Genomic DNA, 24,891 nt, shown 5'->3' with positions numbered 1-24,891 from the left:
GAAGAGCAAATTTTGTTTACTTTGTAAGTTATACATTACATTTTCTATTACCAGAGGAAGCTAGTATGGTTTCCTGTGTAAGTATGCAACCCATACTCCAGAATATTTCAAGTTATTGATGATCAACAAATACAAGTTAGCCTATAACAACTTGCAAATAAAGGCAGAACATAAACTAAAACTTTCAGCAATCCAGAAATGCTGATACTACAAAATTTGGGTTTGTTCTAGAAGGAAACATGCTATGTTTTTATAAGATATTTAGCAAAAATGAAATTTTATTTTAACTGCTGCCCTGAAGAAAACAAGTCTCATCACTTTGATGGAACAAACATCCTTTGAAGGAACAAACCAGACTTTCTCCAGTATTTATGAGAAAAAGTCAGATCCTTTCAAGTATATGAAAAGGTAACCTATCTCCATCTCCTCGTATAGGATTCTGAGGAAATGATGTAAACTTTGCTTTTCATGCCAGGCGACATCCAGGTATTTCTCCTATGCTGGAGAGAGAATCCAGAGCAATCTACTGCTTAGAGGTCTACTTCTGCATTAAATTATGTGCATACAGCTGCTCCCACTAACATAAAATACAGTCTGAATAATTTTCTGTATGTTACCTTGCAGAGGTGCATATCATTTAAGTAACAAGAATATTTCATTCCCTTTGACAACATATTTGTTGTTGATGCTGTTCTTGGTACATTAAAATTTATATATGTACTCTGGTCAGTGTTTCTCCTGTAAGGGAAGGAAGCTATTTTATTTTCCAGCTAAAGAAAATCTACAACTCTAAGATGATTTATGCACGGGGAAAGAAACCATTAACACAAAGGATGAAGAATGAGCTGATAATCACTCCCTTCTCCACAGTCCAGCACAAGGCTGGCAAGAAAAATTAAGATGACAAAGTCACTAATACGCAAAAGATAAAACAAAGTCTCCTAAAAATCACATGACATTTGGTTAAAAAGAAGAAAAAAAAAAGTAAACACAAGTGATTAGGACTACAACATATTCTTCGCAGTGAGAGCAGAGCTATTCCAGCTGTCCAGCCTTCCCTCAGACTCCTCTGCTAGTGCTGCCACAAACACGGCCTCCGAACCTGCAGTAACAAGCAGCCATCCAGCAGAAAAAGGCACCTGCAGAGAGCCTTCCTGTGGCACGACCTCACCTCTCCCCAGGATGATTTTAAACACTCTGGCAGCCCAGTCAGACGTTCACAACCATCTGACTGATTTGGGAGATTGGGAGAGGGAGGATTTTCATCAGATACCCAATCGTTATAAGGGTACTAGAAATTTTGCAGAATCATTTCTAAATGGAAGCTGCTGGTACAGTGATCTTAGCTACTCAAAGTGCAAAGAACAAGAACAGAGGGGTCCATGAATCTAAATTCTCTAAAGAACAAGGCTTTCGTTTAAATTCAGTTTTCTAGAAGTTACCTCAACTGATGAAGCTTCTTCTACAGTCAGTGAAGAGGTGGGTAAAACTTTGGAGGGCAATTAGTGTTACTAATAGTCCATTTTAAGATGTGTGGATTGCCCCTTAGAAGTGTACTTGTCTTTATTCACTTTATGAGGACCTTAGACAATTAATTACCTTATTTTGGGGTAGATAAAGCTGAGGAACCTGTGATTTTTCAATCTGCAAAGGAAAACTTTACAAGGAACAAGACCAAAGTTTATAGAATTGAGAGAGAGACATAAAGGGAAAGTGAAATTCATTCACCAGACCTGGGCCACCGAAGTGCATAGGCCAGTGAGAAGAAAGCCATCATTCCCCAAAATGCTAGCAGCCAGAATGTCAGTAGAGCTCTGAAAAATGATGGAGGTTCATCATCCTAAGAGATCCTGTCATTTAGAAGAATGGAGAATGAAATTGGTGCAACTTCTGGCAATTCTCACAATCCACTGTTTGACCTGTATGACTAGCTTTTATGGGGGGTGCAAGATGTGGATCATGATGGAGATGTTCTGCTCGGTTCTGTAAGTTTAGCTATATTACACTCTGGTGTGATGACTGTCATTATTTGAGTCTTCATCACTTCCACACTATTCTCAGAGAGCCAAAGCTCTATAAATCAGATAAGGCAGAACTGCATTGCATGGAGACAAGATGAAGACATTGCCCATCTATCTGATTATAAATGTAACATGTTCTTTTTATGCAGAGACTGCTGTCAGTATATATTGACCATGTTATATACTCACCACTGCCTTCCAAATCCTCAGAAATATGATTTTCCCTTTGGGATATTTAAGTAAAGTAAAAGTTCACCTTTAAAGCAATGTTAAGCAATAGCTTTCCATGTTACCTTCCAATGCATACTACCACTTCAGCCTACAGACGCTGTTTTTCCTTCAGCAGAGGATTTCAAGTTGTTTGACTATACCCTGTTTATTTTACACAAATTCTATTCCTTTCTTACAGATGGATACGATCCGTTGAAGACCTGGAACATTTTATCCCATAGCAAAACTCATTCAGAGTACCATCTGTTCTTCCTACAGGGGCACAGTAACGCCAAAAACTGTTTAACATTCCATAAATTAAGACCATATAATGGATAGCTCATTGTTAAAGGGAAGCAAGGAATAATTTGGAACCTGATGACAGATATTTTGCTGGGATTTTGCCTTATAAATAGTATCCAATGTATTATTTTTGGTTTGCTTCCTTAAAAACATCACATATTACATTAAGCAGCAAAGGCATGTCACAACCAGGACCATCCTAATGCTTGACTTTATCCCCACTTCCATCAGGGTTAGCAGGATCCTTTCTAATGACCTCAGGGGGGTTGCAGTGGTCCAATGGGTTAGAACAGATTCACTGAAAAAACAGATTCTGTTGTCATTTATCCTGGTTTGCATTTGTTGCATCTGCATGATAAACTTTCTAAGAGAATAGAATTCAATCTTTAAGTTTAAGAGCCATTAAAATATCAATGCAACATCTATAAAATATGACATATGTTGCACTTACACACACACACACACACACCACTTCACTTATTGGTAAGAAACCCTAGCCAGAAATGAACTGTTACTTTTTATTCCTTTCTACTTCAAAATGCAGAAGTTTAATCAATAAAAGGGTTGGGCATAAAATCCTACTATGGCTATGTATCATTTAACATGAAAACAGCCTTATTTTGCCATCCATACAGAGAAACCACAATTAAATAGAAGTCTACCAAAAAAAAAAAAATGGAGCACGCAAAAGAAATCAATAGTGCTTAATTGGAAAAAAATGGCACTGCAAAATCCTCCGCCCAAGAGAGGGGCTGAGTGGCACCGTGCCCGGTGCTCCGGGCTGCCTGGGGACAAGCAGTCCTCCCTAACATGCAACTCTCGTCACACACGCCGGGAGCTGCGTGTGAGCTATGCTTCTCCGTCCCAGTGCACAAGTTGCACTTCTTAAATCAGAAAAGTGCTATATGGCAGCGTGCTTCAGGACTTGTTGGGGAACCGGAGAAACCACCGACCCTGAAACTCTGAAAGCGGTAAGAATTAGCGTCTAAAGCCTGAGCTGTGTCTGTGGAGTTGTTACTTAAGACTACATCCGTAAGCTTATACAATTACTACCATCTCTTTGTGAAGCTCTCACATTGCTACAATGAAATTTGCAGAAGCAGCGCACTTCCAGCCCAAGCATTACAGTTCCCAGAGACAATGCAGAGACGTTTCCATCCCATCAGGTCCTTGGCGGTGGGGGAAGGGCAGGAGCGGTGGGGAGGGGGAAATGCAACCTGAGAAGTGGTAAGTGTGTCAAAATCCAAATTACTTGGAGATATTTTGCAGCACAATCATCCTTTATGCTTGTGCAGCTCGGCTCATATGGCTCACATTCAGCCTGTCACACCGAATCATTGCTACTTCTTGACTTGCATTAACAAAAACAAACCTAACTTTTGCTTCAGTATGTGAGGTAAAATGCTCCCCGAATCCACAGTCAAAAGGCCAGAAGCGGCATTAAAAATAATTGCTTTTGTAAGAAGCTCACTTCTGACGAGAAGTGAAAAAAAGCTCGGTGAAGTTCTGCCTAACAGCACTAGCACACATGTGTTGCTTATGGAGTATTTCGCAGAAAACCGTACTGCAAAAAGCTTTGTCCATACGCAGAGCAGATGCAGTCTTACCTAACAAAGCAAACCCGCCTCTACCTACTTAAGTCTTTAAATTGAATTAAACCGAAGATATTTAGCAAAAGTTTCATAGTATCACGAAGAGTTAGAAAGTAAATCTGGAAAACAGAGTACAAAATCAAAGAGTAAACACAGCCAGATAAAATCTTTGCAACTAGCAGAAAATAAGGCACAAAGCAAAGCCAGCACTCAAACAAAGTTATTTTACGCTTCTCCCAACAAATTTGCAACAAACGTCCAGTTAGGAAAGATTTCTGCTGACCTGTGGATGTGCAGCACTGTAGATGCAGTGAGTTTTCCTATCACCTTTTGTTCCCAGCCATGTCAGCTGTGCTCTGCTCCAAGTGCTGCTCACACTCCCAAATCCCCTTTTCCAGCTCTATCTTAGGAACTGCCCAGATTTTGTAGTGTAATCTGAGCAGGGAAGTACCATGTGCCTATGATATGGTTAATTCACTTTTTACCCCCCGCGATGCCTGAGGAAGCTGCCTCGCATTTCAAAGCTCTGCCTGCGACCGCCTGACCCAGGTATGGCCAGGGCAGCACCGGGGCTGCCTCCTTCACATGCACGGGGCTGTTAAAGAGCTCATTCCCAAATTGCAAATCCCAGGACAGGGGCTGCACCCAGCCACTGATGACCACGGTTCCCCTTCCTGGGGTGCTTGGCACATAGTGGGGCACAATGCCCCACATTGAAGGGAGCCAGTCCCATTGCCCAGGGCCACCACCACTGTGCTGGGGGCACCGCTGTCCCCACAACCATACAGGGCCCTTCATAGAGACAACTCTGGCAAGGCCCAGTGAGCCCCAGTGAAGCTCAGGCATCTGGTCTGGGACCTCTGGCAATGAAGACGTTAAATGGGGCATGCTGCAAGACTCCCAACCACTCCTCTCCAGTGCTGCCATCAGCTCAGTGAGAAACCCTCTCAGCTTCTTCTGTTAACAAAATAAAGCTTTCCACACACAGCAACAAAACTTCTTTCTGTTAATTATTCTGTTAAGGTTCTTCTATTTTCATCGGTCTACTTTTGTTTTGTATTTGCAGTCACATCACAGAATCACAGTGGCTGAGGTTGGAAGGGACCTCTGGGGACCACCCAGTTCAATACACACTGATAAGATCCCTGCCCAGCTGTCTCTCCTCCAGGCTAACCAGGCCCAGCTCTCTCAGCCTCTCCTCGTAGGATATGCCCCTGTCCCCTCATCATCTTCATAGCCTTCTGCTGGACTCGCTCCAGGAGCCCCATGTCCATCTTGTAGAGAAAAGCCCAGAACTGGGCACTCCATGCTTAATGATGAGAAGTCTGCACTGCAGAGGGGGAGGAAATGCCTCTCCTTCCCAAAGTTTGGACTGGGAAGAGTTAAACCAGCAGTGAAGCTGCCAAACACACATAGAGCAGCGTGGTCACAGAAGACAGAGCAGTCTTTGAGCCCTGTCACTCCCGCTCATCCAGTCCCAACCACACCATCAGGTCCTGAGCACAGCACACCAAAACCCGGGTGATTTACAACCAGTACTGACCTGGCGCAACTTTCTCCTCAATTTTTAGGCCTTGGAAAGGGAAAAGCCCAAGCAGTCAATGGTTGTGTTATTTCCCAACTTCCTTGAATGCAATCTACACGTAATCCCAGTGTCAATACTGTCAGTGTTTCAAACGCTCCTAAATCAAATTACACAGGAAGGCTGAAGGGGCATCCAGCCCCACTTGGCAAGGGCTCACTAAAGAAATGGGTGATTTCTATTTACGGTCTTGGACAAGCCTGGGCAGCGGGAGGGAACAGCTAGAGCTGCTTTCAAAAGGCTGGGAAGGAGCCCTTAGGAGAGATTAAAGGGGAGCAACAGTCAGGGATCTTGAAAAAGGAAGAATCTAAAGACACAAAGATGGCCAATAACAGGAAAGTTCTGGGGGAGCTTTAATTCTTGTCCAGAAGAATGCAAAGCAATTTCTTGTAAGGAACCTGCTTTTTATAGGCTTGGCTTTATAATACCTGCAAATACCTTGTGTGGGATTTTAATGATCCCATGATGCTTCTGAAGTTTTACTTTCTTCAAACTCTAGGCCATTGGATAAGCAAGTTTATTCTAAACCAAAGGTGCCAGTTCCATCTTCCCTGGTGAATAATTAACTAAAATCAGTTATGTTTGAAATCAGAATGCATGTGAGATAAAACAAGAAATAACATACCCTATAGGACTACTTTAAAGAAAACTATAGTCTTCGATTATGCATTCAAGATCTCAATCAGCTTGGAAATTTGATCTTGATCAGTTACAATGGATATTGCTTACAAAAAAAGTAAGCAAAAGGAAGTGATCCCAAAGGTTAGGAATGGTGGCCACCAGACATCTCTCTTGCTGCCTGGCTGTGTGTGCGCTCAGAGCGCGGCCCTCTGCCAAGCACTGCCACCATGTCTGCTGTGTCACAGGCAGTGCTCCATGGTCCTCACCCCATTCACACACGGATCCACGCCCCCCAGGTGGTGACCCCACCGATTTCCACGGACCTCAAGCCCTCTGGGTCAGTGACAGGCAGCGAGGGCTGCGCAGCCGGGGCAGGTCACAGCTCGCTGCAGGAAGCCAGCCCTTCAGTGCTTAATTTCAGTAGCCTGCAGAACAGGCTATAATTTGCTGAAATGATGATTAATCAGATCTTATTTTTGTCTAAGGCAGTTAATGAACAGCTAATTAAGTATCTCAGTAATTCTGAAATAACAAAAGGATGCTGCCTGAGTGATAACTAATAGCTACTTAACAGCTCTGGCTAGCGTCATGGTAAAATCAAGTCTGACTGAAAGGGCAGAAGGTGCGACCAGGAGGTCCCTTCACCCACATTGTCACCAAGCCACCATTTTTCTCCTGCTTCAGAGAGCCCCTTAGGGCTACAAAACCCTGTTCTGAGCACTGTGCAGGCATGGAGCGTGCCAGGCATAGGGGCAGCCCCCGCAGCCCTGCCACTGCTGGCACCCAGGGCTTCGCTCTTTTTCACTGCACCCTGGGGCTGCAGACACCCCCATCCCAGCTGCAGCTCTGAAGAGGGCTCCAGCTGCTGCCTCCAGCCTGTCCCTGTGCCCATCGCTGCTCCTCAGGCCTGCAAGTGGCAAGGAGGAGCTGGGAGCGCTTGCAGTGCTGCATGGCCAGGGGTCAGCGTGTCCCCACGCAGCCACCGCCCGCCGGCTCCGTGGGACTGTGACTGTCTTGTGCTTCAGTTCGTATCTTCTCCAGACTCCAAACAAATCCATAAAAGCTTAATTCTGATCATATAAATCAGGATAAGATTAAGCTATATAAACACAACTTAATGCGGTACCAAAGAAGCAAGGAATGATGTTTTTTTAAAAAATAATTTTTTTTCTTATTTTTTTTCTTTATTTTTTAAAGCATTTCTTCAGTGGGAATAGTGCTGGAGCAAAGAATGCAAAACCATAGAAGCTTCCAAGAGGGAGGTCATGTGAAATTACTGTATTTCAAGATTTTTCCAAATCACTAACATTTTGATTCTGAATGCATTTGTAAGAATCTGCCAACGAACAATCTTTCATTGTCAAATCAGACAATTTTTTTTTCATCTTTTCTAACTGTCCTTCCTTGTTTCAGGTATTTTAAAAAAATAAATAAAAGAAAAATAAGATGTGGAGAACTGATACCATTTCTGTAGAAACTTCAGCAATCTACAATGACACTGCAGATTTTTTCAAATAATAAAACAACCCCCCGAAAAAGAACAAAGAACATCCTTTGTTTCAGACAAAGAATTTCAGGAGAAACCACAAAATGTTCAAGCAAAACATTAAACATTTGATTTTCCACCCATTTTGCCAGCAGGCTAAGTTTTCCCATAGTTCTAATATCAGTGTCAATAAGGAGGGGAGGGGAAGCAGGTCAGATGGACTGCAGTCAGGCTGCAACCCCAAATCTGTGCTAATTGAAGGATAGAAACAGGATGTGATTTGCAGAGAGCATTTCTCTCCTTTAACTTAGTTTTTCTTTTCGTGAGGAAACAAGACCTACTTAACTTGCCCATCAGGAAAAATGCCATTGAACAACAGCTCGAAGAAGTTACTGGCCTTGTTGCACAATTACGGGCTCTGCTGCTGCCTGAACGCTTGCCTGCGAACACCTAACCCTGTGCCCCGTCCCAGTGACTGATACAAATGGGCTTGGTGCTCACAGGGCTAGAGCCCAAACGTAAGGATGTCACTGATGGCAGATGTTATTGAGTCTCTTTAAATGAGTTTTAGGAAAGCAGGCTTAAAAAGAAATGGAAACATTTCATTTTAAACCCAGTGGAGACTGCTTTATTTAAAACACACACGTGCTTGCCTGACACACACTTCGCTGCCTGTTAAAACCCTTTTTCCAGTGCAGAGACGTACCTCACCCACGGCAGCACCTGGAGCCTAGCTGCACAGCGGGTATCTCAGTGCCCAGCCCTGCACAGCCACGTAACAAAAAGGCATTTCTGGCCTCAGAGACAGACAGACAGGGACTACAGCAATGTAGCCAAGAATTATAATCAAATGTGACACTGTCTAGTCTAGAGGCATGCTTCAGCTTCAGGATTATCATCATAAAGTGCTCATTTATTTTTTCCACTGTTAACAGGATAGATGTTAGTAAAGTAAGTATATACCAGTGAGTTTCCTTTTTGCTTACAGCATCTTAGTTCATTTTGTTTAAATTTAAGAACAAAAGTGAAGCACTCAAATGAACCTGTTTGCCCAGACTGAAGAGATGTTACTGCATGATCATGGTCTTTTACACATCCTAAATATTCAGACACTTGCAACACCCCAGGGCATAGTGTACTATGTCAACACTTTGAAAAGAATGCAAAAGTCTTAATAAAAAGAGAGAGAGAGAGAGAGAGATTGCTTATTCACACTCTTGCTGTTAACGTCTGCATTTTACCAAGGCCCACGAATGATTTCAGACACTTTCCACAGGGCATACCCTTCTGGCTCAAAGCAAGCAGCTGTGCCAGAAACCAAACAGCACGTCAGGGAGCAGGCTGCAGCTCTGGTTTGCTCTGAAGGCACGCTGTGATGTTTCAGGGCACGCAGCAGTTCCTCTTAGCGAGTGGCTCCGTTTATGCTATTTACCCATTCAGGGCTGAGAGGTAATCCCCCACATCAATCTGCTCTCTGCAGTATCAGGTTATATCTTTTCCAAGTGGCCGTCCAAGGTTTATGCACTAATCATACCCAGTCTTTCAAGATAATCGGATGTTAGATTACATTGATTATTTGATGGAGCTCCACACTTGAGGCGGATTAGTTTAGAATTGGAAAAACGTGACCAAACGTAAATGTTCTGGCAACAAAAACTGAGTAAGGGTGGTTAAAAAAAAAAATCAGCGGGCCTGGAAGAGCCCCTGGCAAGCCTCAGCAGCTCAACAAGAAAGATCTCTTCTGATGAATGACTTCATCAAGCCACTAGCAAACCCGCCGTGCCTCTCCTGCCTCCCAGCTGTGCTGCAGAGCAGACCCCTGCCAGCAGCCTTGCACCCCACAGCAGTTCCTCCTGTCTTCCCCAACTCACCTCAAGAAGGAAAAAGACAAAGCCCAAAGCCAGCAGGATTATCTTCAATAGTCTAAGCAGTGGCTTGAGATAATCCACTTGATTTTGCCCCAAAGCAATTTAGGAAGTGCTCAGAGTATGCAGGCAGCAGATAGGAGGGCTGCCACCTCCTGCTGGAGGCCACAACCACTGCCAGGGGAGATCTGGTGGCAGTCAGAGGGGACGGGTAATTGCCCGTGCCTGACCTCATCCTCGGGGCTTTCAGAAGGTGCAAACAAGGCCCCAAAGCTCAGCCTGACCACTGCTGCTCGCATCGTCCCAGCCAGCAGTGTGTTCTGCAAAGCAAAACTGTATCAAAAGTAAAACAAAATTGGTATCAAAATTAAAATCTGGCAGCCCGTTCTCATGCAAAATCCATCACGGGTGATACGTTTGTGGAGGACAGCTGGAAAAAATCCACGACGTTTAATGACATGGTAAAAGCAAACCTTGAGCAAACAACTTTAAATCATTTGAAATACTACTGCGAACGGACGGAACGTTACAGTGCTCACATGTTACAATAATTAATCATTTCCAAACAGTTGTTTTTAATTCCTTAAGAAAACACATCGTTTGCAGAAGTTGTGTGTTTGTTTTTTTCTTTTTTTGTCTTTTTTTTTTTTTTCCAGACATATATTTAAAGTAGCATTCTCCCATGAAAAGGATTCAGGCTCTGCAACACTGCAGAGTTTTAAAGGTATTCTGTCTCCTTCGTATCTAGAGTATTTATGACACCAACAAAACAGTATTTTTCCAGCTCCCATCTCTTCTTCTGGTAAGTAATCTGGTCTCCAAAGTCCAGTGCATAGTAGAGAAAAGCAAAAGTCCTGGAAGTTGTTTCTATAAAACACTTAGGATGGGACTGTCACAGAAACATGGACAACAAATTGCATTTTAATTTAAAAGGGAATAAAAATCTCATAGGCATCATCAAAATCTCTTCCTATGCATGCATATCCAGTATCATCTTAAACGGTTCACAAACCCTCAGGTAACTAAGCAGGCCTGTCCTTTCATGGGTAAAATAGCAAATTAAAGTCTAAGCTATTCTGTCTGCACCACAGAGACACCCTTAAGGAGCCCAGCTGGTCCCAGACCTGGTGGCTGCTGCAGGGCACCGGTGACTTGTGAAATTTCCCAGAAGGAACTGTTAACAGGACCCGAACCAGGAGCAGGGGGAATAGGAGTCAAGCTGAAATTAAGGACAGCACAAACATAAGTGTGTGGGGCACATCTTAAACCGATCCCATCTGACAAACACGTTTAAATTGATGCTGGACAAAGGGCTCGGCTCTCGTTTCGGAGAAGCCCAGGGGACGCCCAGATGGCCTCTCCTGGAGAGGCTGCAGCAGGAGCTGGCTGAGGACCAGCAGCCGGCTGGTAGTCCCCCGCCGCACGTCTGGCAGGAGGGACAGAGCGAACATTCACTGCCGTACTGCAGACTCAGCTAATTTAAGTCAAAACAAAGGTGGTTTAGAGCTAACCTGGCTGGCTTTGCAGTGAGGTAGCTTAAGAACACCCACAAGACCCCTTCTGCAGCTCTGTTGGGGATACAGCCTTTGCTGTTACAGTTTCTGTTTCCAAGAAGTCATGTATCTGAGCCCCAGGAATTGCTTTCTCTCTCTCTCTGCATCGCCAGTCTAGACAAAACCAGGTTAGGACCCTCCTTTGCCTAGCCATGTACAGGTGTAAGGGGTTAGCAGTCACTAAAACATTTTGCTGATACAGGAAGAAACGAGCTCCTTGTCTCCAAGGTTTGTTCACCAGAGTCAAGTAAAAAAAAGAACTGAACCAAAGTTTAATTCTAACAAAGAAACTCCCACCAAAACTGGCAGGACAGAAGCCTCTGGAGTGAGGAGGGACAACTTTTAAAGCTTCACTTTGCTGAGGAGCATGGCTTACCCTCCTTCATGACTTGCCCTCAAGCACCGGTTCGGCCAGCCTGGCTGTCACTGCCTGCCTTCATTCACAGAAAGGAGGCCGTGCTGGTGAGAGCCACAGGATCTAGAGCACCCAGCAGTGAATGTCAGCAGCATCTCCCAGTCTAACATTTGTTTCTGCAGCAGCCCCTGGGCTGGGGGTCACATCTGGACAACGAAGCCTGGTGCTTCGAGCTGCGTGCTCAGATCATCGACGGTGCTTTAGATTCTCCCCGAGTTTGGATTCGATCCACAGAGTTCATTAGCAAGCAAGTCAGACAGGAATGTATGACTCTTAAAGCAGACCAGGAGATGTAATTAGCACAACTTAATTTTCATGAACAATATATTAGGTTTGTAACATGCCAGAATGAAAGGGTAACACAAAGGGTCTGATCTTGCTCTAATCGTGTTCAGAAGAAGGAGCTGATCCAGGCCACAAATAAGCTGCAATTTCTTCATATCTAAGTGGGATATGTGTTTGTTTCAACCATTTTATTTCTTAAGAGAAGACCACAGCAATGTAACCAGGAGAAAACAAACCAGCCTTTGGAAAGCCCCGTTCAGAAGACTCTTTCTTTTAGCTCCTGAACTACACGAACACAGAACTGAGACAGACCTCCTGGGATATTAAACCCAAGCCCCTGTTATTAAAGGCAACATGTCACATCCAGCAAAGAAAGGTTAATATTATGCCAATGAGCTGGCAGGAAATCCAAATTTCTAATGCAAGTGAATAAGGGGAAAAGCCACACAAAAGTGAATGCATGGGACCGTATCACTATATCACAGCCTTATCCTAAACACAGGGGCTGTCGGTGCCTCTAAGAAGAGATAAGAGGCAGAGTCATTAAGGGTCAAGGTTCTTTGTGCCACTTGGGATCTGCATACAGACCAGTAACACATCAATGGAGCCCAGCCTCGGGACAGAGGAGGAAGGGGAGCCCCAGCAGGCACGGCACTGCCACCTCCCGGGGCAGCTTACAGCCCTGAAACAAGGGCTGCCTGCAGAACAAACACAGCATGGCCAGGGACTGAGGGCTGCTGACTCAGGAAGGAGGCAAGCAGCCCCAAGGCCCTGATGGGCCAGCTAGTGGCACTCTGGTTTCTTCAGGGTATGATGCTGGAAAGCCTGAAGGCAGCTGTAGGAAAGCACATACCCATTCAAGCCTTTCACCAACCACAAAAGTCTCTGAATATTTTAAGGGACACTTCTAGTTTTGCCAGGAGCAGATAAACGCCAGCTCTTACCCACAGACCAGGTGAAGAAACTCCAAGGCATGAGAAAATTTCCAAAGAGCAGTTTTAAAGAGACCGACATGGTAAATATTTGTCACCTCCCAGAATAAAGGAGAGAAGGCAGCTATGAAAAGAAAGCTTGGTTTGCTTCACAAGGGATGTAAAACAAGGGCTTGGGCAGTTCTGGCCACACGGAAATGCCCCAGTGGGGCCCTTCTCTTGTTGGGGGAACTGTCCAGCAAAACTAAATTTGCTCTTCCATGCTGCACAGCTGTGTGGGACAGAGGGTATTGATGACACTGAAATGTCCGTCCCACCGCCCACCATCACCCTTGGAAGGCTACCTACCACTCAGTGCACAAATCTAAGTAAAGGGAGCTTCTTCCAGCTGCACATAGGTCAGATGAATTTAGAAGTCTATAATGCCACACAATGACCTGATGCAACTGAAAACGTTTTAAAGTGGACAGAGAGGTCAATGGACAGAAGGAAGGAGAAGAGTAAAGGATCTTTACAATCATGGAAACTGATTTGAATTAAAAGATTAAGTTAAAGCAAGCATTTACCTACTCCTTGTCCCAGCATAGCCTGCAAAGCAGCTTACTGCAGTGGGCCCACAGACAAGGAATCACAGAGGTGGCACCAGGACTGAAAGCCTCAACTGCTTTGCCACTGGTTTCTTGTCTTCACTGGAGAAGGTAAAAGGTTAGACTAGATGGTCTTTAAGGTCCCCCAACCCAAGCCATTCTGTGATTCCAGCTGCCGCACTGAATTCAACAAATCCTGCTCTGAGCCTTTGCCACGAGACAAAACACATGAAACGGTTACAATAATATGGCTGTTGAAAGACAAAGCAGCACTGGAAAAGGTTTGCCAACACACTAAGGCCAATTAAGGGTGTGATTTTTGGATGACATTTTTATGCCAACACCAGCCCTATTAATGCTGGGTTAGCTGTGTCTTCAAAGCGATTCCACAGGTCCAGGTGATACACCTTGGGAACCTAAGCAGTTTTGTTTTGTTTTTTCAAAAAAAAAAAAAAAATTTTTTTTTTTTTGCCTCTATCCTCTATAGGCCCCATTCTGCCACTCGGGGAAAAATCTTTCATTTTAAAAATAGTTTCATCCACTCCACTACTGTAGTTAGTATTTTCTAACTACAGAGCTGCATCTTTCTCAAATAACTGGGTACCTATTCGCCATATACCACTTGTTGTCATTAAAACACAGCCTGACCAAGCTACCCGTACAGCTGTGTGTAGCTGCACGTGGGCTGTGCCCACAGCCTGCGCTGCCAGCAGAAGGGCAAGGACGCCCAAAACACAGACTTCTATGCGGAAGAGCAGTGAAGGGGAGGATGTGGCTGCAGGGGGTCCTATTAGACAGTCAGAGGACCTGACACGCTCCCAAGCACCACCTCTCCGCTCATCACCTCTGGGTGCAAAGCGACAGCGAGGCTCAGCACTGCTACAGCTCTGCAATGACAGCACCTTTTCCTGTGGTACCAAAAGTCCCAAGAGAAATCCAGCGCTGCATGACACCCGTAAGCCCCCAGGGCCTTGCGGAGGGGCACAGACCGTGTGCCCAACCCAGCCACCTCCGGGCTCGCTCCCGCGGGTGCCTCGGCTCCAGAGACCAATGGGCTTGGATTGATGAGAGAAAGCGATGCGGTGAGGGGAGGCACGGGGGCACGGAACAGGCTGGGGCTCGCTCAAGCCCTGACCATGCCATGAGCAATTCTGCTGCTGGGGGCTGCATTGCTGCGCCCACCTCCCAGCCTGGTCCCCCAAATGTCCCCACCACGGACCCTGCCCCGCTCTCCCAAGGGGGCAGCCAGTTCATGCCCGGCACCGCTCTTTCCAGGAACCCAAGCACGCCGGCAGAAGCAGGCAGCAAGCACTTTCCTTTGCTTTCCCATCCATCTTCTCCCTTTCCTTTCAAACTTCCCGTTGGTTTTCGTTAAGCTCACATGAGGCCAGCGAGCCTGCACGACTTGGAGAAGGCTCCTACGGAACGGGTCTGCCAGATTTCCCCCACCTCCAAGTGACATTTGATTTGCAAACACTCCCACCGAACCGCAGGCTGCTCTCGCCTCCACCCAGGGAGTTGTTTTCAATAAAGCAACAGCCCCGAAACATCTACAGCAACTTTTTTCTTTCTTTTTTTTTTCCTTGACAATTTGCCACTTTCAGAACAACAACAACAACAAAGAGAGGCAGAGAGAAGAGAAGCAGTGGAAGGAAATATTTGCCTATTTATCCCGGTAGCCTGGAAACGGCTCTGGAGCGCGTCCCCCGCTCCGAGGGGCCGGGGGACTCCCCGACAGCGAGCTGTCGCCGCGCTGCTCTGTCGCGACAGGGACTCCGCGCCCGGGGCTCCGCACTTACCGCACGGCTCCGCTCCGCTCGGGAAGGGGCGAGGGGACCCCGGGAGGCAGAGGGAGGGGCCGGAAAGCTGCGGCGGGGCTGCCCGGGGGGGCCGCCGAGCACCGGCACCGGGCCGGGCCGGGAGGCGGGCAGCGCCCCGTGTGCGGCGCTCACCTGCGGGGGCAGGCTCGGCACCCAGCTGAAACGGTGAGCAAAGAGCGGGGGTACAGCCCCCGCTGCTAACCCAGCCCCCCCGGGCAGCCCCGGTGAAGCCCGCTCAGGCCAGCCGAAGGGGCTTCGACGGCGGGCGAAGGAGGGTTTGGGATTCCCTTTGTCCCGGGCTGCTTGCCGGGTGGAAGCTGCCCCACGCTTACCTGGCGGCAGCCCCGGGGGCTGCAGTCCCACTCGTTACATCAGCAGGGCCCAGCTGGCGTATTTATGTGCCCACACGGACTGTTCACTGACACCCGTCCTGGTATAAATCAGAGACTTTGGGAAGTCTCTGATTTGGGAAGAATTATTTGGGAAGAACACGTTCCCTACAGCACCGTGTCATCGGGAAAACACCCCTCAGAGGGCTGTAAGAATAACCCCGGGTGCCTTCGCCCTCGGCAGGCTCTCAGGCACAGCTGTCTCCCACACCTGGGCACCCATCGCACCCTGATGGGGACGCTGGGCCCAGCTGCCCCCGGGGTGGCACAAACCAGGCACAGGCAACGGGGACAGCCACCCAGCGCAGAGGGCTGAGCATCCACCGCCTGGCTGCTGGCTTCACCTTCCCAGGGACCAGGAGACGAAGTAGCAGCTACTGCGTGCTCAGAGCTGGTGGCTCCCAGCAGCGCCTGGTCACCTCCTCCCATCGCTGCCATGGCAGGGGAGAGGTCCCTCTGCGCCCTCCTTGTCCTCCTCCTGCCCTCTCCTCTCCTCCTCGCAGCAGTCGCCGCCCAGCCCGCAGCCTGTGAGAGGCAGAACGCGGCATTACCTGGCACCCGCAGAAACTGTGCACTGCCTCCGGCCCTCAGCAGCTCCCATTCACAGGCAAGTTTGAAATCTGCACAGGCAAAATGTGTGCACAATTACGGAAAAGTAGCAGTGTAAGAATTTCCATTTCTGAATAATGTGGTATCCTGTCTCTGACACGGCCAAAGCTTGGGAAAGTGGGACTGTCTTATTGTGCAATGTGGCAACGTGCGTGGGGACGGGGGCGCTGCCAGTCGCTGCTGGACACCCTCAAGCGATTGCAACTATACAAAATTATTGTGTAACTCTAGCCAAAGAGGAAAAAATGCTATTTACTTTGTGAGGAAACAATCAACCCTCCAAAAATGATCTTACACAGTCCTGAATTTCATCCCAAGGAGAAAGGAAAGCACAGAAAGAATAGGGGAATAACAGGCCGGGGGACTTGGATCTCTCTCCACCTCAGCAAAGATGCGATGTGAGCACTGCTGCTCTGATGGTGGCATTTACTGCCCCCTTAAATCATCTGGTGACAGTCCATGAGTGCCACTTGCTGCCACCCAGCTGCGCCACAAGCAGATGGGAAGCAGCAGAGCCAGCAGCAGCATTTCATTGGGGCTTTGCACATTCAGTTTGTGGCTGAGCTGGGTGCGAGCGCCCATCTGCTGGCTCTGTGCCCCAGGCCCTGCATCACACTGCTTTGGGAAACACCAGGAGAGTCTGCTGGAGTCCACCCTACAGCTGGGATAATCTGAAACAGGAGGTACAGGGGACTCCCGAAATCACAGCAGCAGTTTTTGCTGTTAACAGCTGTGATAGCTTCAGGTCTGTAGGGCTAATGTCTTCCATCAGAGTGATTCACATCCATGGAGGACACTCAACAAGCAGCCAGGAGCAGAAATCCTCTGTCACGTCTAAGAGGGGCACCCCTGGCTCTGTCAAATCTTTCAGGTTTCCCCTCCCCAAAATACCCAAGGACCATTACCTCCACTTGTGCTCTGCCAACACAGGCAACGGCACCAGGAGATCTCAATGGCCAGACCCATTTAGATGGAAGCTAAACGTCTTCCTTAACACCTGTACAACAGCATTCCCAGTGCCCTCACTGTGTCCAGAGATGAGTGAGTAGCTGCAGGGGCTGCACAGACACAGCGTTCACTGGTGCACCTTCAGGCAAGGAAGGGTGCAGGGAAGCTGTGCACAAGGTCTCAGGCTTGTAGCCAGAAGTTTACACCCGAGGACAGAGCTGCAGCGGAGCCACAGCACTGTCAGGGCAGAGAACCATGACAGAAGGACCAGACTCTGTCAGGAAATCACAGGCAGAGCAGGGCATAGTGCTGGGTCAAGTAACTTCATCCCTGTACACATGGGTGTAAACCAGCAGTAACAGATGCCCCGTAGCCCCAGAGGGAGGGCAGAATCTCCTCAGCAGAGCAGAGCAAAATGGTCACTATGAACCCATCAGCCCAGCTCTGCTATGCCTTGCCACAACACTCACCTGGATAAAGTTGGGAAGTCTTAAACCCAAACTGAAAGATGGAGTCCTACGTTGGTGGCCTGTCCTCAGGCAGTGCCTTCACTCAGTCTTCCCAAGTCGTGGCTCAGAAACAGAGCAATTTTTTTTTCTAATGTTGTAAGATCACTTAAAATGTTTTGCTTTGACTCCAAGTGACAGTGAAGAAATAATGCATCCAGGAGTTTATAAAGTGAAGCTAAAAGGAAATATCCATCATTTCTGAATGAAACAAAGCTGACAAAAAACATTGTTAGGGGACTGAAAGGGTAAGGCAGGCCGTGTGAATCCACACAGGATACAGAGCGGCCCTCATTGGGGGGATTTGCACATACCCACCCAGGGACTAGCTTTGGAAAGCTGAACTCACGCTTTGGAAGTCTGACTCAAGGCAGAAAAATGTCCTTTTGGACTTGCATTCACCCATTTTTCACATCTTCAGCAATCCTCAAACTCTGAGCCCTGCACGGGGCACCGCAGGGCAGAGACCTGGTGTTGCAGTCTCTCCTCCACGAGACGGGCAGGAAACCCAGGCCCCCAGGGAAGCCTCTCTGTATGCTGTCGCTGAGCCTACAGAGCTCGACCCGCTAACAAGCAGCGGGAGCTTTCCCAAATGAAAGCCCCAAAGAAGAGGAATCAAATCAGGGGAAAGAAGGTGTGGCATTACTGAATCCCAGACAAAAAAAAAAAAAAAAAAAAAAGGCCTAAGCAATGATTTCCTAATTGCAGACCGGTGGGAACCACATCACCAGCATCCTCTGCCCCTTTCTTCCTGCCACTGCAGATTGTAGGAACTGTTTTCCCCACATCTGTTCCGTGACTATCTCTTCCACGTGGCTGTAGCATTCCCACTTTAAAGCATTACTACTTTGGCTGAATAACCACAGAACAGAGCCGAACAATTGTCAAGTGTGGGCAGACCCAGACTGAAATATTTTCTCACATGTTCTCATCCAACCACGTTTTTTTCAGAATTTGGGAAGATGTCACAAAGCAACAGAAAACAATGCCTTCTTGACCAAAGTCAGGCCATCCAGCAGCATGCCTGTTATTGCAGTGCACAGCTGGGAAGCACACGAAACATGCAGGTCACATAGAAATAGCTTTTAGTGGACGTGGCTGCTTTGAAATACCAGAGTGTCAATATTCTAACACATTTCAAAGGAAAGGAAAATTGCACAATTTAAAACCATCCCAATCCAAACAAATCAATTACAATGTGCGTCTGCTCTACCATCCCAGAGGAGAAAAGCTCATGCTGTTCTGGGGATTTCTGATCGCCAGGGCTTACAAAGATTTGCCATGGTTGAACTCCTAGCAGGGGAATGCTGAAGGAACAGTTTACTAGAAGATGTGATGTGAGCATTAGCTACCCAAAGAGTTTAGGAGGAAAACAGCATCCCCCTTTCTTTCTCATCAGCCAGTTTTTCTGCAGGTATTTGGCCAAATTCACTACTCTGCTATACCCATTCAGTGCCCTTGGAGGAAATAAAGTTGCACATGTGAAACCGTAGAGCATAATTCTTCAAGTGAAGAGCAACTGTGCCCTACAGTGACTTGCTGTTAATTTAATGTACTGACAAACCACGAGCACTTATAAGCAGCATTCAATGAGCCATTCTTTCAGATTAATGAAAGTATCTGAGAGTTGTACCCAAACCAAATAAAAAAAGGCTCTTCAAGACAAATGGTAGGAAAACAATCTTTATCTTGGAACCTGTCTTGAAACTACTCCTTGTTCTCAGACTTCACCATCAATAAATAAATAAAAGAAAGCATGGATCTCATGGCAGACATGACTGCTTGTCCTGCTAGCACCCTTTCAGAAGAAAGCATGTCTGCAGTTACTGCTCCGCAGGGTGCAGAGCCCCTGTCCAAAGTCAGCACTCTGACACCAGCAAATGTCACCTAATTAATCAGCTTTTGGAGCATGGATGCTACCGGGACAAATCCTCTGCCAAGGTCAGCCTCTTCCTTCATCCCACAGGCAGGTATGGCATGGCCCCTTACAGGGGTTGTTACCTTCATTGTCATCACGTGTGATAAAGTTCCTGAGAAGCCCCAGCTCAGCATGTCCAACACAGGTCAGTTTGGACTGATTTCTGATTACACAGTACTGGCTCAAATCTGACACTCATACATGTGTGCAGAGAGCAGGCAGAGTTTAATTTTCCCTGCTCACTCATGCTGGCCTCTCCCATTTCCTTCTGGCAATCCCAGTTCCTCTCATAGGGTTTTCTGTACCTGAACATTTTGACAGTGAGGAAGTCGAGGATGCAATTGAAACAATGAACTCCTCCTTGTTGTTTTCTTTTTTGAAAGTGTGTCAGTAATGACCTTGAAAGTTTGTGGAAAACAGATGCAGCTTTATCTCTTTTGGTGGTGGATGAACTGACTAATGCAGACTGTTAAAATCCACTTCGGATTTGCTGCAGCAAATTACATGCAGGCTGTAAACTAAACAAAACCCATGATAAGAATGACCACCAGCATGTTGCATTGTGTGATGTTACCCTCCGAGTGGTGCTTTGTATTTGGATTCTGCAGCATGCTCTTAATTTAGAAGGGGTAACAGCACTGAAATGTCAGCAGAACATTACAAATACTGAAGGTTGCCAACTAGGACCCAGAGCCTGTGGGCTCTTTCTGTGTGGGCTCCTTTTATGTGGGTTTCTGCACCCACATCCAACTCTGCTAGCGTCAGCGGGTCTCTCCGTGGGTGCAGAGATCTGTCAGCACTGCACCCAGCCTTGCTGGATATAGCACTAGGTAGGATGCAGGAGGGCAGCCAGTGTGAAAGCCCGGGTGGCTACAGGTTGGAAGAAGAAAGTAACTGTGGAGAAGTCCAGCAGCTGAATAGTGAGCAGGGCCAAAATACCCTCTGAGGCTGTACATGCTCTGAATTGCTTTTCTTGTAGAGCCACTTCGTTTTTCAAAGCCTGGAGTCCCCTTGTGGTTTTGTCCCACGTTGGTGTGTGGAACAAATTAATATTGCAAGACGGTCATTTACTTGGGAGCACTTACTAACAGGGCAAATAGGTGGCACAGTCAAGAGCAATTCAGAGCACAGGAGGAATTAAACATCAGGTAACTTCCAAAGAGCATCAACTGAGCAACTGGCAGGCAGTAACCCCAGCTGAGGAACTGAGGGCAAAGGAAACACAGGCAGCAAAGTGCCCGTTGGGCTGCCTGGGACCATCGCCTCTCATGGTCCGGCCAAGACCTGAGCTCAGGGCAGAGCTCTCCTGAGGGAGGAGTCTGCCCCATCTCCGTGCCCTCAGCAGCCACTGTGAAGCCAGGAGGAAAGGCAACAGTCCGAGCTGGGGGGATGCACCCCCACCTTCCAGCGGAGGAGAAGGGATGAAATTGGAGAGGCTGCAGGGGCACACAGTCAGCCCCAGGCAGACAGTGCAGCTAGCTTTTAGCTCTCCCTCAACACTGTGTGAGCTTTTTTCCAATCCCCTGCCCTTTAGTGCAAGTGAGGACTTGCCAGGCTTTTAGTAAATTGCATCTTCTGTCATTCCTTTACTTACATGTTTAGTTTACTTACTTCCCAATTGTTGAATTTTACCTGTTCATCTTCTACTACCAGGAGCTTTTCCCTTCACGCTAATATTTCTGCTCCCAGCAGCTTGCTGACTGACATTTGCACAACCACCTTCAAATTAACAGTTCTTCCATTTGCCAAGGTGGGCACAGATCTATCTCCTGCCACCATCAGAAGGAGCTGCTGCTGCTGGAGTCAAGTGTCTTTGCCCACATGTACAGTGCCCACAAGACAAAATTTTTCCAAAACCAGCATATGCTATGGCACACACAGCCCTGCAGGCATGTTCTCATACATTCGTATTTCTGCTCTTGTAAAATTTGGGGTTCACTCCCATCTCCACAACATTAGTTATCTGTATGCTTTTTATATGCACCAGCCTATGCAGGATCCCCTTCTTTCCTTTCCAAATTATAAATGAATTTTGTTGACATTTAATTGTATGCCTGAACACTTCCAGCTAGGTCCCAATCACTCTCTCCATTAACAACCATGGGAAGATTGTGTCCTCATCCCTGAGACAAGGCAGTACTTCCATCTGATATTTCTGTGTTTCATCGCACGTGAAGTACCATTTTATTGTTTCCCAACTTTCTGCTTTGCTATTTGGAGTTGCCCCCCAACTTTTCCCTCGCCCTGAGTTATCAGAAAACTGCCAGAAACGCACAGGCCTTCAAAACCAGGCAGAATCACAGACAAAAGCACCTCTGTCTCATCTTTAGTGCTCACAAATAAAGAGGGAAATGCTGTTCAAGCCACCATTACGATCTCACATCCCAGCAGCACTTTGTGTCACTTCCCATTGTTAACCAGAGCTGTTGCTTTGTCTCAGCTGCTCCACACAGCAGGTCTTGCTTAGCCCTCCCGTACGAGTTGCACACAGGAGCCTGTCCTAACCAGCACCCAAGTTTTTGTGAGGATTTTGGCATAACCCCAGTCACAGAGGCCCACCAGGACAAGGCAGAGACCCCACACCTCACGGGGGCCGCAGCTGAGCCCACACAGGCCAAGGCTACTGCCTCTGTGAGCAGGAGGAGCCTCTGTGATTGTGTACTCTCCATGGTATGCCAAATACTCCATGGTCCTCTCTGATAAAGAAGCATGTAAATCCTTGTAAGTTCACAAAGATCATGGTTTTCCTCTGGTGGCTAAATCCAATACAAACATTTGTATGCTGACCAAGAAACCAGGCTCTTCACGTTAATACCATCCTGGATTCCTAAGGACTTGTATACCTGCTATACAAATAAACTGCCCAGATGGCTGTTCCCTCAGCATTACCCCGGGCACCACTTGCTGTTTGCACTGCTCTCCTGAAGGAGCATGATAGACAATTCCTTGCTATAACACGTTTCAGTGGCTGTTGCAAGCCATTACCATTTAAGCAGCTGAGGCTGCCCCAGCTCAGGTGTGAGTACAGCCATGACGCTGGCAGAGCCGTGCCACAGCGCCTGGCTCTGCCCCCTGGCAGTACACGAATACAGCAGCAGATGTGGCACAGCCTGCTGGTTTTACTGCTGCCTCATGATCCCACCAGGCTGCTGTAGGCATCACCGGAGTACTCGTCTGTTGGTTTTTTTTTCCCCAAAGCTATTCTCTAGAAAAACCATCAGCCTCTGGTTTTCGACACCTTCTCCTCAGAAAATTAGTGTTATATTAAAATCAACTATTTGGGTTAGGAACTAACCTGCTGTTATTTAAGCGTACAATTGTCACTTCTGCTTTTCTCCCTTGTTTTAACATGCAAATGATCCAAAGCAACACGTAAAATCATGTTGTGACTTCTGTGTGGACACAGGCAACTGTCACCGAGTGCTGGCAGACCACGCTCCTCCTCCAGCCAGGAACAAGGCCTCGTATTAGAGGCTTCCCAAATTGGATAAGGTGTGGAGCTAATAAAAACTTGAATCAGCCTAGAGACCCGATGATTAAATCTTGGAAAGCTGAGGGCCATGTGAGCCGGTTAGTACTGACTTCTACCATGATGGATCTCTAACAACATGTGAAAGTTATCATCTACTGAGGCAAAACATCCCTGTTGTTGGGCAGCGCAGACACACAGCTAGCCAAGTTCTTAGCAAAACGATCTCATGAGACCCATGGGGACTATTTGGAGATGTCATCCTGCACAAATACACCTAGTTCAAACAAAATCATCTCAGTTAAAAGTTAAGAAGTAGTCCCAATGTTACCTGCTATGGAAAATCCAGCTGAGCTCTTTCCTTTTTTTTTTCCACCTTAGCTGAAACTGCAGCTTTGGAGCTGGGTCCATACAACATGCATTCCTTTGACAGAACATACTTCTTTCCTGAATTTATGAATGCTGTTGGGTAGGGAAGTAACAAGGCCCTAATGCTATGAGGCCCTGGTTAATTTGTACCCAAAGACCAACTCATGATTGCCCTGGATATGGTTCTTCTGTTACCACGGAAGGGAATAGATGACCCCATAAAACAGACAGCAGCAACGCCCCCTTCACAGCTGTCTCCAGTTTTTCTCCTGAAATTTGGCTGTGTGCTTTCTTCAGGATTCAGAACACAGATGTAAACTATTTAGGGATATCCCTGTTTCTCCTTAACAATGCCAGAGAGAATGAAATGCGGCCTGTTAGTTTTACAGCCATTGGAAAAAAAAAGAAAAAAAAGAAAAAAAAAAACCTACAGTGATGTTGTGACCTGCAGCAGATGGGTCTGTCTCCTCAGCATACTGTGGTTTCTGGGAAGTGCTGCTCTGAAGAAGTTTTCAGGCAGCAGTGGGCAGATCCCCAGCTGTCTGCAGAACCTGCTCCGGTGGTCTCCAGAGTAAGCCATGCACCTTCACAGGAATGGGAAAAGAAAAGATCACAGAGAGAACATAGGTATATGTATACACTCATATGTGTGTATATGTAAGTTTAAGATGAGATCTGTCAATTGGAGAGGAGAGCGAAAAACCTGGAGTCCACCTTGGAGCCCAGCCTGTGTCAGCTTCTGCCACCAGAGCAAGGAGAAGGATCTGGTTCTCCCCCAGTTTCAATGCTGTGGGTGAGGAGATGTGACCCTGGGTGGGTGCCCCAGGCAAAAATGGGAAACTGATATTCACTCGGGCTTCTGTGGGGTGACGGGAGCGAGGTGCCCACTGTGAAGTACTTCAGGTTGGAGTAGGAGAACAGGGAACTAATTAATGAAAAGAAAATGAATGAAGGGAAGGCATTGTAGGGCTGCCTGAGGAGAAGAGCATCTGCCAGAAGCTGCCAGCCTCCAGCTATGGGGGGAAGTTTCAGACAGGGAAGATGACTGGGAAGATGATGTCTCCCAAGAGAAATGAGCTGCACTTACAGCTCCAGCTCTGTAAAATAACCGGAGCAGGGGGAGCACGGCCTGCTGCAAGGCAGCCATGACCCTCCAGCCACAGGCGCTTGCAGCTTGCCTCTCAGCACACTGCTGTTGAATTTCACCCCGAGGTGATGATCCCTTCTGCTTCTCACAGGGAGCTGCGATGTTTCACTAGGGCCTGGGAACCGCTTGGAGACCCTTCAGCACCAGGCCCTGTGGTGCAGGAGGTCACACTTCTGTCCCTGCACCGAGGTGCTGCCTCACAATTAGAAGTTTTCCAGCAGAACTTCAACTGTCTCCGCAAGCAGCTTGGCAGGGCTAAATTTA

At 47.1% G+C, this 24,891-nt stretch overlaps 1 protein-coding gene across 6 annotated transcripts in view; it reads right to left on the bottom strand.

Moving 5' to 3' along the window:
• FBLN2 (fibulin 2) overlaps positions 1-23,578 on the bottom strand; it is a 111,040-nt gene extending 87,462 nt beyond the window's left edge. For 2 of the 6 annotated variants that reach the window (XM_068694027.1, XM_068694036.1), the window contains exon 1: positions 4,410-4,565. The gene's annotated coding sequence lies outside the window, so the exon portion shown is untranslated. Of the gene's footprint in view, positions 1-4,409; positions 4,566-15,251; positions 15,399-15,604; positions 15,748-16,212; positions 16,335-23,442 lie in introns of those variants that run through there. The other 4 variants (XM_068694035.1, XM_068694031.1, XM_068694034.1 and 1 more) reach the window with 4 other exon arrangements.
• Between the last annotated feature and the right edge of the window lie 1,313 nt (positions 23,579-24,891).

Source organism: Anas acuta, chromosome 11 (genome assembly GCF_963932015.1).
Source record: "Anas acuta chromosome 11, bAnaAcu1.1, whole genome shotgun sequence".
Classification (NCBI taxonomy): domain Eukaryota; kingdom Metazoa; phylum Chordata; class Aves; order Anseriformes; family Anatidae; genus Anas; species Anas acuta.
The sequence above is the reverse complement of the archived record's forward strand: the minus strand, read 5'-3'. Positions and strand labels throughout refer to the sequence as shown.